Here is a 13,547-nt window from a genome sequence, read left to right as displayed (position 1 = left end):
ATGCATTAATTGCTTTACAGGAAACTTGCTGTGTTTGTTTTTGTATCTGCTTATGCTGAGTTTATTCCTGGCTCTGCCTGTCTAGCAACCACTGTGTTAGTGAGCACTTACGTATACTGAGAAAGGGGGAGCTGAGGGAAACATAACAGTCACTAAGTTTAGCTATTTTGACCTTCAAAGTTATCTTTAGGATTTGGGGTTGGTTGACTAGAACATGTTGCTTAGAATTTACACCTAGAGGTTTATCAGCAGTAACTTGCATTAAGTATGGGAAAACACGTTGTGTTTTCTTCCACAAACCCCACTAAGTTCCATGGTATTCAGGAATACTTCACTGGTAGACTATGTAGTAGGATGATAGTTTAAACCAGCCTGTTTCATTTTGTCTGTAACACTTAAAAATCTTCATGCAGCAGATATCTGTGTTCAAGCACACATAATGCCAACTCAGATTGCCACCTTACTGCCTCTTTCATCTCACACTGTTGTGAAGGAAAACTCTTGTCAACCCAGAAGGGATCAAGGCAACACCAGAGTATTTTAGGCAATTGTCTCTAGACATGTATTTGTTTCATATGTGCCATTCAATCAAGATGAAGTTGTTCTTTTGATTAGTGTAGGCTACAGTACTGACACTTTACTCTCTCCTTCATGAGATCATTCTGTTCTGGCCCTGCCTTAAGGATTTCTGTAAAGGGCTTCCTACTCCCAGTAGTTTATCTCCAAGGCCATTCACTTAGGAGGTGGCTTGTCCTTCCTGTCGGTTGCTCACAAGTTCAGCCAAGTTCTCACTGGTCCTATATAAAGAGCAAAGACCTAAGTCCAAGTCCTAAGCAAGAGTCTCAGGTAAGACCTAACTGTTGTCTCAGTGCCAGAAGATTTGGTGGGCCTAGGCTGGATGGCTAACTCTCCCTGTATGTTACATGGTATGTGAGAGTGAGGTTCAGAGAAGCTGACATCTGCTCTGGGTAGCAGGAAGTGCCAAAGAAACTTTGTTGTCAAAAAACACACATGCACATGCACACACGCTTGTTTTACTAGCTGTAGAAATCTTGTGTTGGAGACACTACTATCCTACTTCAGAGGTTTTCCACGAAGCAGCTCTGACACAAGCTGAGAACTTTTGCGCAACAGTTTTTCTCCTGGCAACAGAAATAGCGTGGAGTGCTGCCATGTTCTTGCATCATATATCCATTTCCTTTTTAGAAGGCACCTGAGGGAAAGTGAACTAGTAACTCAGCTACCCTTACCACTGTACAGCTGCCGTAGGCGTGTGCCATGTAAAGAAATCAATGGCAATAGCGAAAGAAAGGTCCAATAGCTGACATATTTGTTAGATATAGGCTTCCTAAATGTGGTTTACTTTTGAAGTCACAACAGAAATGTGCAACAGGACTCATCATTTAACTTGTTGGTATTTCTCTTCCGTATCCAGAAGAGGCAAGCATTAGAAAGTAGCCATCCTGCCAGTTAGAGAGGGACACGCAAGCAGAATGATGGTTACGTAGTGCCGGTTGTCTTCTTCAGCTTGGGGTCTATAGCATGCACAAGTTCCCTGAAAACCAAATGGCAGAGTACCAAGCCTACCCAAGCTTATCCTAAGGTTGAGGAAATGAAGATATTATTCAGCTTTGGCAATTCTGGAATAAACTAGGATTTTCAGAGGATTTTTTGCTCCCTTTCCTTGAGTCATACAGAGGAAACATAACAGTGTGCTTCAGAAGGAGATTCTAGGGTGACGGATTAGTATGAACTGGGGGCATCACTCTTGCTTGCCGTGTTACCAGGACTGATAGCCACTATTACTATGGTTTTGAAGCAATCAAAGTTTTGCCTCAGTTTTGCACCAATTTATTTGCATCTCCTACTGGCATCCCTAACACACTGCAACCTCTGTTAAAAATAAACTCTTCTTATGTTAGTCTGAAGCAGATTCGACTGCTTTATTGAAAAAAATAGTATTAATTTTCCTGGTATCTTGAGACATTAGAAAAATCCTTTAGCAGCGCCAGTTATTCCAGATAGATAGTCTAAACGTGTGCTAGCCTTATCAGAAATTATTTATATCTTCCATCTGCATGCTTGGTATGACCAGATCTGTGATAGCCTAATGAAGTCAACGAGGAAAAAAAAGGTTGTATGTATGATAAATTGGAAGTGCCTTGCTACTTAGACTGCAGGTCTAAGCCCCACACATTGCAGAGAGGCATGGGTTAGATCCATGCATAAACTGATTGTGCCTAACGTGAATTAAGTTTCTTGTTCTCACATCTCTTGTTGAATGCTGTTCCAGAATCGGACTTTTCATAGTTGTAAATCCTTCTGTTTTCCCACTTATTTACTTCCACTGTACTTGCTTTCTGGCACAGGAATAGATATTGTTCTTTGTCCTAATTAAATTTTCTTTCTTCCTAGTGTTTATTCTAGGTTTATCTAGAAAGTCCTGTTGCCCTCATTCTTTAGTTTGCCAGTTCATATAGAACTAGAAGAGCTTTCTTCCCTTAAGTTCTGTCCCTTTGACTGTGCTAGCACTTTTGTTCTAATACGAGTTGATCTGTCTCAGAAAATGACCAGCAGAATGGGTAAGTGGTGATATTCCAGACTAGGTTTTGCAAGGGCATTGCTTTTTCCATAGCTGTGCTGGAAATATGTTGACCAATGTCATAATATTGCCTTCACTAGTTCCACATCTGCATCATTTTAGTGGCTTAGTCATCCCCAAATCATCTGATACACATGAATAGATTATAGCAGAATTTCTAGGGTGTTAATCCCATAAGTCTTACAGAAAGAAACTTCATTCCATTTCTGTTATTCCATGCATCAGTCATTTGGTTTTTCCTTTTACAGTACTTTTAATGTTCTTTTTCTGAATGTGCCTAAAGACTATTTGTAGATTTCATTAGCATGCTCTAGTTCTTGGTCTCAAGCCATTTGTAAAAGTATTAAAATTAGGTCTATTTATAGGCTTTCCACCCCTTGACATGCCCCATTGCAATGAGGCCTATGTGGCAGAATTACTATCTCTATTTTTCATCATTAACCCCTCAAGGACTTCATTGTAGATTATTTTAGCACTAGAATCAGCTCTGCTTAGGGCAATTCAAATAAACAACTGTAAGGAAGTTCCTAATCCTACTAATAAATTCCTAACGGGAATTCCATTTTTCTCCATCTTGCAGGAGATGGAGACCCTCTCCAAAGTTATACCTGCATCCTGCATCCCATTTCTATACCGAACTGCCATTTATTTACCCAGCCCTTCCTGGCAGGAGCTCTCTGGGACCTCGAGCCAGCCCCTCCACAGCTGTTCAGAGCCCTGACCCTTCTTTGCTTTTTCTGGTTCAAGGTCTGACAAGGTAGCAAGCAGGTATCTCCCCAGGCAACCCTGTGACTCCAGCGGAAGAAACTGGTCAGCAAATCCACTTACTGTCACTCTAGCTCTAGTATCTCAGTGTGGGGGAACTGGGGGAAGATCTTTCAAGCTGTTTTTCCTAGATTAGGTTTTTCTCTGGACCCCCCAGACTCGGTTTTCACATTCTGAAAGGTCTACAGACAAGTGTCTCCACTTCTGTCTGGTTTTCCAAGGGAACTTTGCAAGATCACAGGTCTTCCCACAGATATCTTACCCTATTCTAGTTAGGTTTGTTGCCCGGGAAGTTGCCGGACAATCCCAGTTGACTACAACTGCTTGTTTTATTTTTCTTCATTTACATCTTTCAGATGCTGTCCACCCTTTCAATCGGGTCCAGCTGGAATATGCTTACTCCACCACTGAGACACTAGACATGCTTTATGGCTGCTAGAAGCTGCTACTGACAAGAAAATGGGAGGACAGGTATTAGTGGATTGATCTTTATAGCTACTAGAAGCTTTCAATCAAAATCAGTTGACTAATACCTCTCCTTCTGTTTTGCTACCAGTACAATCCATTCCAATTTTTTCTCTAATCCCTTTCTATTCTATCAAACTGAAGATTCTCTAGTTTGGTTTCTCCTCTCTCTCATGGTTTCTTCAACCAGGTTTGAATTTTTCATCTGATAATTAAGTTTGTTTTGCGAGACAGGGCGACCAAAAGCTCTGCATCTAGTTTCTTTAATTATGTATTTTATACTTTTTTAATTATTTCTTTTGCTATTTTTTCTTATGGCATGTTCTTTTAAATAAACTCCAGTCTTTTTACTCACTGTTCATATGAGAGTTTTCTCCATGTCTTTGTTCTACAGCCTTTTCTAACTCTGTCTAATCTCTGAAGTATCCTTTTTGAGAGAGGATATGGTACTGTGTGTAGGGTGCCACATGAAGATATTCCAGTAATTTGTGTAATATCATTATATTTTCTCTGACCACTGTAACACCTTGCCTGCTTTTATGGCTATAGCTGCATACTTATCAGAAGCTTTCAATAAAATGCCTACGTTCATGTGCAGCTGCATTTCTTGAGTCGATCAAATTAATTTAGACACTTTGAAGGTGTACAGATAGTTTACATGTTTGTCTCCAATGTTTATTATATTGCATGTCACTATTGAATTTTCATTTCACATCATATCGCGTATTCTTGTATTCTTATGAGATCTTGAGTACCAGAGCACTAGGTCTCTTGAGTACCATGCCCTGTTCCCAGTTTTTAAGATAATTACTTTACTTGTACAATTTGCAGATTTTTCTACCTATTATTTCCCTTTTCAGATGGTAATATATTAAACAATACTGAACTTAATACACAACCTTGAAGTACCTTTAGGTTTTCATATTTTAACCTGTTCATTTTTTTATTATATTATTTGACTTCTCATTCCAGGACCACTTAATTTGTTAAATAGCCTCTTGTTAAGGAACTTGTCAAGGCTTTTTGAAAATCTCAATGAAGATAAACTCATTCACCCTTTTCCATCATTTTATCACAATCTTTAAGTAAAGCTATGAGATTACTGGAACGTGGTTGTCTTGCACAGAAAGCATGCTAGTTAAACTTTAGCATGTCGTCTCATAATTTTCTAGGAATTTTTGCATTCTCTCTTTAAGTAACATTTCAACAAGTTCTTCAGATGCCGATGAAAGGTTTACTGGTCTATGTTTTTCAGGATCCAACCTAGAGTTACTTTAAAAAAAACCAGGTATGATATTGGCCAACCCTTTAGCCCTTTAGCCGATTTAAGAGATACAGTTACATAATGGCTGTGCATAAAGACTAATTTTTTGAGCACTCTGGATATGAAGATTTTATGAGCCAATGCACTGTCAGAAGATGCTTTTATCGCCTCAAGGAAGTTGCAGCTTGCTTTTTTACATTGTACTTCGATTCCAGGTAAGCTAGAAGGCAAGTGGGTTCCTTCCAACATGGAAAGCTTCCTCTGCTCCCCAGCAGGTCATTAAGCTCAGTCAAACAAGTAAGAAACTCTCGTTTTAGCAAGACAAAGATAATCTTCAAGTAAAAAGATGCACTTTTTTAGACTTTCCTGTCTTCTTTCCCAGTTAGCAGGATGCTAAAAGAATGTTTATTTACAAGTATTTCAACTCACTGGTCTCATATACTCTAAATTTCAAGACCTATTTCAGGTGTAATTTCCAAGGAAGTCTGTGTGCAATGTAGGATCAGATACAAAAGCTGATAACCTGAAATCAATGTGTGATCTGTTCCAAAAGAAAAGGAGTAGCACACAGCATGATGACGCATGGCAGGCTAGGCTGCAGCCATGAATTTTGCTGTGCTTACAGAACTATTCTCGTTATGGTTACATGGCCCCGTTTTCAGCCAGACTGATGGTTTAGGCAGTCCCTATCCTGCCCACCTCGTTCAGGCCCAGCTCTGTTCCTGGGCTCCTCTGCTGGGCCAGCCCAATTTGCCATATCACTATGCAACTGAAGTGGTTTAGAAACTCAATCCAGCTAAAATTAGCAACTTTTGCTTTGTTGGGTTGTTTTTTGGCCTAAGTCCCCCAAGTCTGCTGCACAGATGCACAATTATGCACAATTATGCTGGCATGCCAGAGGGGCATGGCAGGAGCACCATGAAGCAAGCAGCACTGTCAAGCAGTGGCTTCAGCAGGCTGCACATTAAATATGTAATCCTCACCTACACAAATCCCCCAAGCAGTGGTTTATCCCTTTCCTTCCCTCCCCTCTGCTACCTCCTGTGCTGTTCTGGCACTACCGTTAGTGAGGCCATGCAGAGAAACACTCTGCAAAGCTTTTCTAACCGGAAAAATAACAATCTGGCTTTTCTGTTGGCTTAGTTTTCAGCAAGATTAATTCCCTGATCCGGAATACCACTGGTCACACAAACACCTGTACAGGGAAAAGGCTGACATGGGGCTGAAAAGGCAATGAAGCAAGCAAAGACATGGAGTAACTCTAGCTTGTGTTTGAGTCATATGGCTGCTGAATGTCTAATCAGGGCTTTGGTGAATATGTAGCCTAATCTGCTCCCCAAAATACTAAGGAAAGAACAATAACAGTCGTATAATGAAGACATGTTTTGTATCTTGCATTTATTAAAAATTTTCTTCCCAAATACAGTGGAGTTGACAGAATCACTCCTTTTAGTCTGGGGTTGGATTAGCTTTGGTTTGGGTTTTTGGGGCATAATCCTTATGTTTGATTATGTAATTTGTGAAAAAATACTAAATTTAAAGTCATCTTAACCATTAAGAAAAAAACCCTGTGAGCAAACAATCCATGTAAGATTTAAATATTGGAAGTAATTGTCCTATACAATCTAAAATAGTGAGAAGGGGTCCTACTTCAGAGAGATGAATCCTCAGCAGTCCTCATATAAATGAATGAAGGAGATTTTCTTATAATCAGTCTTTACACATCATCTGTAAAAGCTCTGACAGTTTATTTTAAAACTTTTAGTTTTAAAAGCAAATTGATAATTTATTAATAATTTGCCATCATGAAAATACTCCCAGTGGGGATTTTAATCTAAGAAAACAAAGACTATCTGTTGGATTACTCATCTTCATGAGTACAAGTTTTTCATATGCAAATCACCTGACTGGTTCATGATATTTTTAGCTGTAGCATCTGCCAAGACATTTTTCAGCAATTTCAGCTAAAGTGTCTTTCGAAAGTGAGCATTCAGAGTAAACAGTCTGCCTAAATGACTACATGTTGAACTAATGAGATAAACAATTTCATTAGCCTCAAAGATAGCATTATTGATTTACACAGAGGACGATTTCTCTCAGACACTAATTGATCAAGAGGTCAGAGGATGTAATTTTTCAGTGGTGGCTCTGTAAAATGCAGTGGAGCCAGAAATCTCTGAAGCTCGGAAGTGCCATTTTCTGCACAGAAATACTGACTAATATTTGTCCTCTACCTTGACTTAGAGAGAGAAAATGGTATCATCCCAGCCTGACACTGAGAAATCCTAATATGTGCTGTGGGTGAAGGAAGGAGCAATGTCACATGTGTAGTGAGAAGCTATTTTGCTGCATTAGATATGTTTTGTTCCTGTTGAGAATTTAAAGGACTTATGCAGGCAATTTAAAGGAGTTATGCATGGAACAAAATGCTGAAGGAGGTTTTCTGTTGGTGAGTTCTGGCAGTAAGTTTGACAAGAGTCAGAGTATGGTTGTGCTTCGTTTGTTCTGTGCTGCTGTTTGGACCACCTCTTCTCTTGAAAGGCCTTAGTGCGTAACTTGTTTTCCTTACTACCATAGATGTAACTTGTCCTCAGCAGTTGCATTTAAGACTAACTCATCCTGAGTAATATAAATAAAATGTGTTTTACTGCTAATATGCTGAAAAGTGAGAAGAAACACATCACAGCTGGCAGGTCGGTAGGATCCAACACATGAACATTTAAATAGTTCTAGCAACACCAGTAGCAATGACTCCCTCTCCTGAGATCCAGGATTGCAGTATCCCCTCTCCTACTTCCTCTGCTAGCTGTAGCTCTGACATGAGGATGTTTCTAAAAAAAAAAAAGAAAGAAATGTAATAGCATTGTTTTGGGATGAATGGTCTCTGAAGCGGAAGGCCAAGGTGATTAAGGCAAATAGACTCTGAGATTGTGTTTATTAGCCAGGAAGTGGTTATTACCAAATTGGCAGGAAATGCACTGGAGGCCAATATACCAACTCCAACACAGATGCACACATTGTGCAGAATTTGCCCAGTGACACTAAAATCTTGAAAGAATGATGCCAACTATATTAATTTATTTTTTTTCAGCCAATGCTGCAATTAATTCCACCTTTATTTAGAGAGAGTGCCTCTAGTTACTCTACTTGAAATATTTTTGTGAAGATAGGGCTAATGAAGCCAGGCCGGCCGCAGTCATGGAGGGTGTTTGTACAAATGGCAATTGCACCGTATGGCTGAAAGCACGCACATGCTAGGGGATGCTGATGGCAAAGATGGACCTGTATCCCCCTAGTCCTCCTGGTAAATCTGCAGGTGGAGAAAATGTCAGAGTAACTTCCCTGGGCCCAACAGCCACTACAAACAGTGAAGAATTTAACACATAGCTCACCTTTCTGTGACAAGGCCCTGAATTCAGGACAGCTTTGTCTGTGTTAAATACAAAAGCACATCGTGGGCGCAGTGATTAAATCCCATCAGACAAGGGTGGATATAGGCTATGGATTTCCAGTGTAAAGTCTCTGGCAGCAAAACTGGCTTGATGCAGCTGTGTCCCCCACTGCTGCGCAACCAGCAACAAGTGCTGTTGAAAAAGCTGATCCCATTTCCCAGTTTCCTGGCTCCAGAAGGACCTGTGCAAGCACATGTGAGGTGGAAATGCCACGGCAAACAGGCAGGTAGGAGCAGGGGGAGGCAGGATGGACGAGGAGTGGCGGTGGTGCTGGCAGGATCTCCGCGAGAGCTGTTGTTGCTGGAGACAACTTCTCAGGCAACAGCCATGATGCTATTGAGAGAGAGGTGAAGTCCCAGGGGTAGGATGCTCACTCCCACCGCCTTTTTTTTCACAGGAGGGGCAGTTGTGCTGCTCTGGCACAACTCAAGGCAAAAGGAAAACTCTCATCCTCTCTCCCAGCCGAGCAATGCCCTTGCCTCATGCCACTGCGCTGCTCCCCGGCAGCTGCTCCACAACCACGGCTGGGAAAGGTGTTAGCTGGGAACAACACTCCTCAGCTGGGGCACAATTGGGAAGGAGCAGCACAGGCTGGCTCAGCTGGCAATAGTCGTCCCCAAAGTCATTCGGGGCTGCATCCTACTTCTCTGGCATGAAGACAAGATGCCCCTTCCATATTTTCCCTTCTCTTTTGTATTGGAGCTATTCTTGAAATATTTTGCTGGTGCTAATTATTTGAAGCAGAGGATTAGCTTAGGGTCAGCTCTACAAATAGATGCTTTTCCAAAACCTGAATATTGAAAAACAGATCAGTAAGTGCTATGTGCTAAGCACAGGTCAAGCCAGAAGTAATGATCCAGCCTATGCAAGAATGAGAACACTATATTGGAGTAATTCAATTTCAAGGCTTTCTTAGCAAAATTCAAGAAATTAAAGGAAAAAAGATATTTTAAACTGTTTTTTTTAATGCTTGGAAAATTCCAGAAGACAAACCAAAAGTTTACTGCTGTCTGTAAACCATCCAACTTTGGTGTGAGCACCTAGTGACTTAACAGTTGTCTTGGTGCTGATTCAGAGGAAGCTGAGCTGCAGATGTCCTCGCTCTTTTGCCAAAACACGCAGCCGTGGAAGGTGGCCTTCAAAGGTAGCACAGCTCTAAACGACTATTTTCACTTCCCCCAATGGCTGTGTGACAGGAGCAGTGGCACTGTGGCCCCAGGTGACAATGGGGACCCACCTGCAGCAGCGTTAGGGCATCAGCTAGGTTGGGCTTCACAAGTCCATTATGGTTTAGTGTCTGTAGTTAAGTCTAAAACCTGAGAAGTTTCTAAAACTACCTGAAGAAAGAGGTTTCCGAATGTTTTCGATTTTTTTCAGTTCAACTAAAATGGTTGTTACGGGAGTCCGAATGTTACTCCGCAGGGTTGCAGGACCCTTACTTGGTCTGCATTTAATGTGGAAGGTTTCTGCGCTGTCGTCTTCATTTTCAAGTATTTAAAACGTTACCAGTAACACAAAAAGGTTGGGGCAGGCTCCAATTATACATTTTAACCCAACAACACCTACTTTTGGACTGTTGTAAAATGACTGTACAACCGTCTTACCACAAGATGGCCCCTGCCACCCGCAGCTCGGGTAGGTGGAGGCTGCGTCTCCGGGACCAACACGCAGTGTTTGCTCCTGGTTCATACGACTGCCTTGTCCAGGGATTATTATTTTGGTGTTACTGTTAGAAATGCTTTTCCGGCACGTTAGGCCTCCGTGAAGTGGTTGTTCTTCAATTCCACAATGATTTATTTCTAAATGCCAAGCGCGCTCTGCCTGGTTCGTGGGGTGATACAACATCCACCATTTTAAATACCTTACGCAATTTATTTGGTTGTAATTATGTGGAGATTAGGTGAGCTCTAAAGTAATCAGATTCAGGATGAAACGTTATCACCTTATCAATAAATTTCTCAGAGGCGGTAGCCGGGATGGTCTGTGAGCAGACAGCCCGGGGAACGCGGCGCGGAGAAGCCCAGACACAGAAAACTGATTTTGCAAGATTAAACTGAGTTTACAGCACATTTTTCTGCTCATTGACTCCTGGAGTGAGACCATGTAGCTCAGCAGTTATTAAGGTTAGTGCTTAATGCTGAGAGCTCGCGGAGTGCCCTCAGCTCTCATTGCCACCAGTGCTTGAGGAGGACATCCAGACCTTAGCTTTAAAGATAGTTAAGAGTAGATTAACAAGAGGGACTTCAGTGCCTGAAGTCTTGGTGTCGGTTGTATTCTATAGCCGAAGGTTTCATGGCTAGGTCCATGGTCCCAGAAATAATTCCTAGGGTGAGTTAGGTGTCTTCTACTACGCTTATGATAAATAAAGCCCTGTGCCAAGGGAGCCACCTGAGCCAGCCAAGTCTAGTAAGGAGAAGAAGAGCAACACTGCTGCAACTCATGTGGTACTTCTGGCCAGGGATCGGCAACTGTGTGTGGAGAGCAAACACCTAAAAATTTGTGAGCAAACAGGAAGGGTGCCTTCGCTGGAGGATGGCGGTTCACCTCCTGGCCGGAGAGCTCGGGTGGTGGGTGGGACAGCGGCTCGCGCTGGCCTCGTCCTCTTCTGGACAAATTTTGTCCTACCCAGCTTGGGACTGCCCGCTTCGTCAGACTGCTGGCCATCATACCGCAGAAGCACTCCTAATTCCTCACAGTAAAGATGTTTTACTTTGTATGAATGGTAGTAGTGAGTTAGAGAGGGGCCAACTCTATTTCCCGTTAAATGGGACACTCCTTTGAAATATGCGTACAAGCTCTTACTCAAACATCTCTTGCAAAAAAAGCATATACACCATTGCGAAACGCTCAGTAGCGTTTGCCTTCAGGTACAGAAGAAAGAAACCTGAGAGCTGCCTAAATGGTGGCGAGAGGCAACTAAGAAACCAGACGCATGTGAGCGCCTTCTGGGAACTGGGTTTTCAACTCCTTTCAAAAATGTGACGCAGGAGACATCTATCTTTCAGCTGCCTGCTCAAGAGTGAGCTCGGGACAGCTGTGGTGGAGAAGGGAAAATAATCCCCGTGACAAGCCTTTGCATCTTGTGTGACCTCTGCGACAACAGCGATGCCACGGGCTCCCTCAGCAGCACCTTTTCCAACCCTGCATCTCCCCTAATTCATTCTGTTTGTCCACTGACAACAAGGGTCGAAGAGAAGCCAAAGCATGTCACCCAGCGACAGGCCTTTCCCAAAACGTCTCTACTGATCACATCTTGGCCACCTCTTGCTTCTTCTCCCCGGAGCTGATGAGTTAGCTGCCCCAGGTACAGCCTCAAAGGGAAATGCTTCACCTTTGACTCATATCCCGAGATTTAAAAATAAGCTAGAAGCTGATTTGCCAAGGCACTTTTTAATGTCCTTTCCCTGGACTTTAAACCTCCTTCCTCTGCCTTTGCATTTCTGCTGCTTGTCTTGGAAGAGCTGCTGATGTCTGCTATGGAGAGCCTGGTATCCCCCTCGTGACCACTCAGCTGCTGTTATTTGCTTTAAAAATAAATACAGACGCTAGGGGGAAGAGTCTTAATATAAGCACAAAATGTTTATATTAATATAAATTCATATGAAGTCTGGGCTTCCCAGGGCAGGGGAAAGTCGGGCTTTGGGAGCTGGATAAACCTGTGCTATTCTCCTTGCTAATCTGTGAGCAACTAAAACGCGTGCTGACAATATGAGTTTGTGACCTGAAGTGTCCTACAGCGCAGGGCTGTTCACTGCCCACAGAGGCCGCAGTAAAAGAGCAGGAACACACGGATTTATCACTGATTTAAGAAGTTCTTCACCGAGAAGCTATCGTGACTTGAAAACAAAGACGCAAAAGAGTCTGGGATATTGCAGGTCACTGTGCTGCGTATAAAGACCACTCCAGCACCGTGCTCCCTCAGCAAAAATAATGCAGCAGACTAGTAATGTAGGTGCAGAGCCTCTCTGGCAGAAGTGAGCAGTAGCTGTCCTACCCAAAAGAGGGCAGCAGTCAGACTGCTATGGCCCATTTCATGTTATATTAAAAAATATTTTTTAGCAATGGCAAACATTGTTTCAGTAGCTCAATAACTGGGACCTGTGCCAGGGTCTGACAATAGACGCTGTTATTTTATTGGTATTTCTCAAAAGGAAGTCGAGCCCGATTGTGCATGTTGACACTCAGAAAATACAGAGTGACATTTAAATTCCTGATAAAGGAATGAGGAAACTTTCCATAATAGCTAGGTGGTTAATCACTTCGTTAGCCATTTAACTGCAAAGTGAACAGAGGCGTACTAGAAAAGCAAGAACCTCCCAGGGAGCTGCAACCTGCTTTGGAAAGTTTCCCCCTGTCCCCTGAATTTCAGCTGCCACCGCTGGCGCTGGCTCGTCCACTGCTGAGTGCAGCCGTGCTTTATTTCCCCTGCTGGCTCTCAGTTTCTAAAAAATGAGACGTTTCCTTTCCAGATGAACCATTTTCCAACTTACTCCTTGGTCCTTTTTCACACCGGCTGTGACTTTCCCCCTGGGGCCACAGGACCCTCCAACACTGCATCGCAGGCTCACCCAGGTCAGGACCAGCTGGTACAAATTGCCCCGGCAGCCGCCGCAGCCGGCAATCACTGCTTTCACGCTTTGCCCCCAGATTTCTCACCCTGAATTTGGGTTGGACTCAGTTTGGCAAGCATCAAACGCGGGGAGCCAAGCACTGCGATGCACCCTCTTCGCCACCAGCCTGCCTGGGGGGGCGCCGGCTTCCGTTCACCCTGGCTCGGAGTGATGATGCTTCGAGGTTGTGGCCGGGCTATTTCCCGGGACTGAGTTCAAGACCGGCAGGAAGGTGGAACCGGGTTTTTGGCTGGTGAAGCACATTTGGCCGTGACTGCTGTTGGCTTCCGTGCCTACCTGGACTTTGTTTGCAGCGAGGGGACACCAGGGCGCTGCTCTCCATGGCCACGGAGAGGAATGAGAAGTGCCAGGTGATGCTGTGTTTCGGG

Source organism: Dromaius novaehollandiae, chromosome 1, assembly GCF_036370855.1.
Source record: "Dromaius novaehollandiae isolate bDroNov1 chromosome 1, bDroNov1.hap1, whole genome shotgun sequence".
In the NCBI taxonomy this organism is placed as follows: domain Eukaryota; kingdom Metazoa; phylum Chordata; class Aves; order Casuariiformes; family Dromaiidae; genus Dromaius; species Dromaius novaehollandiae.
This window is presented reverse-complemented; position numbering follows the sequence as displayed.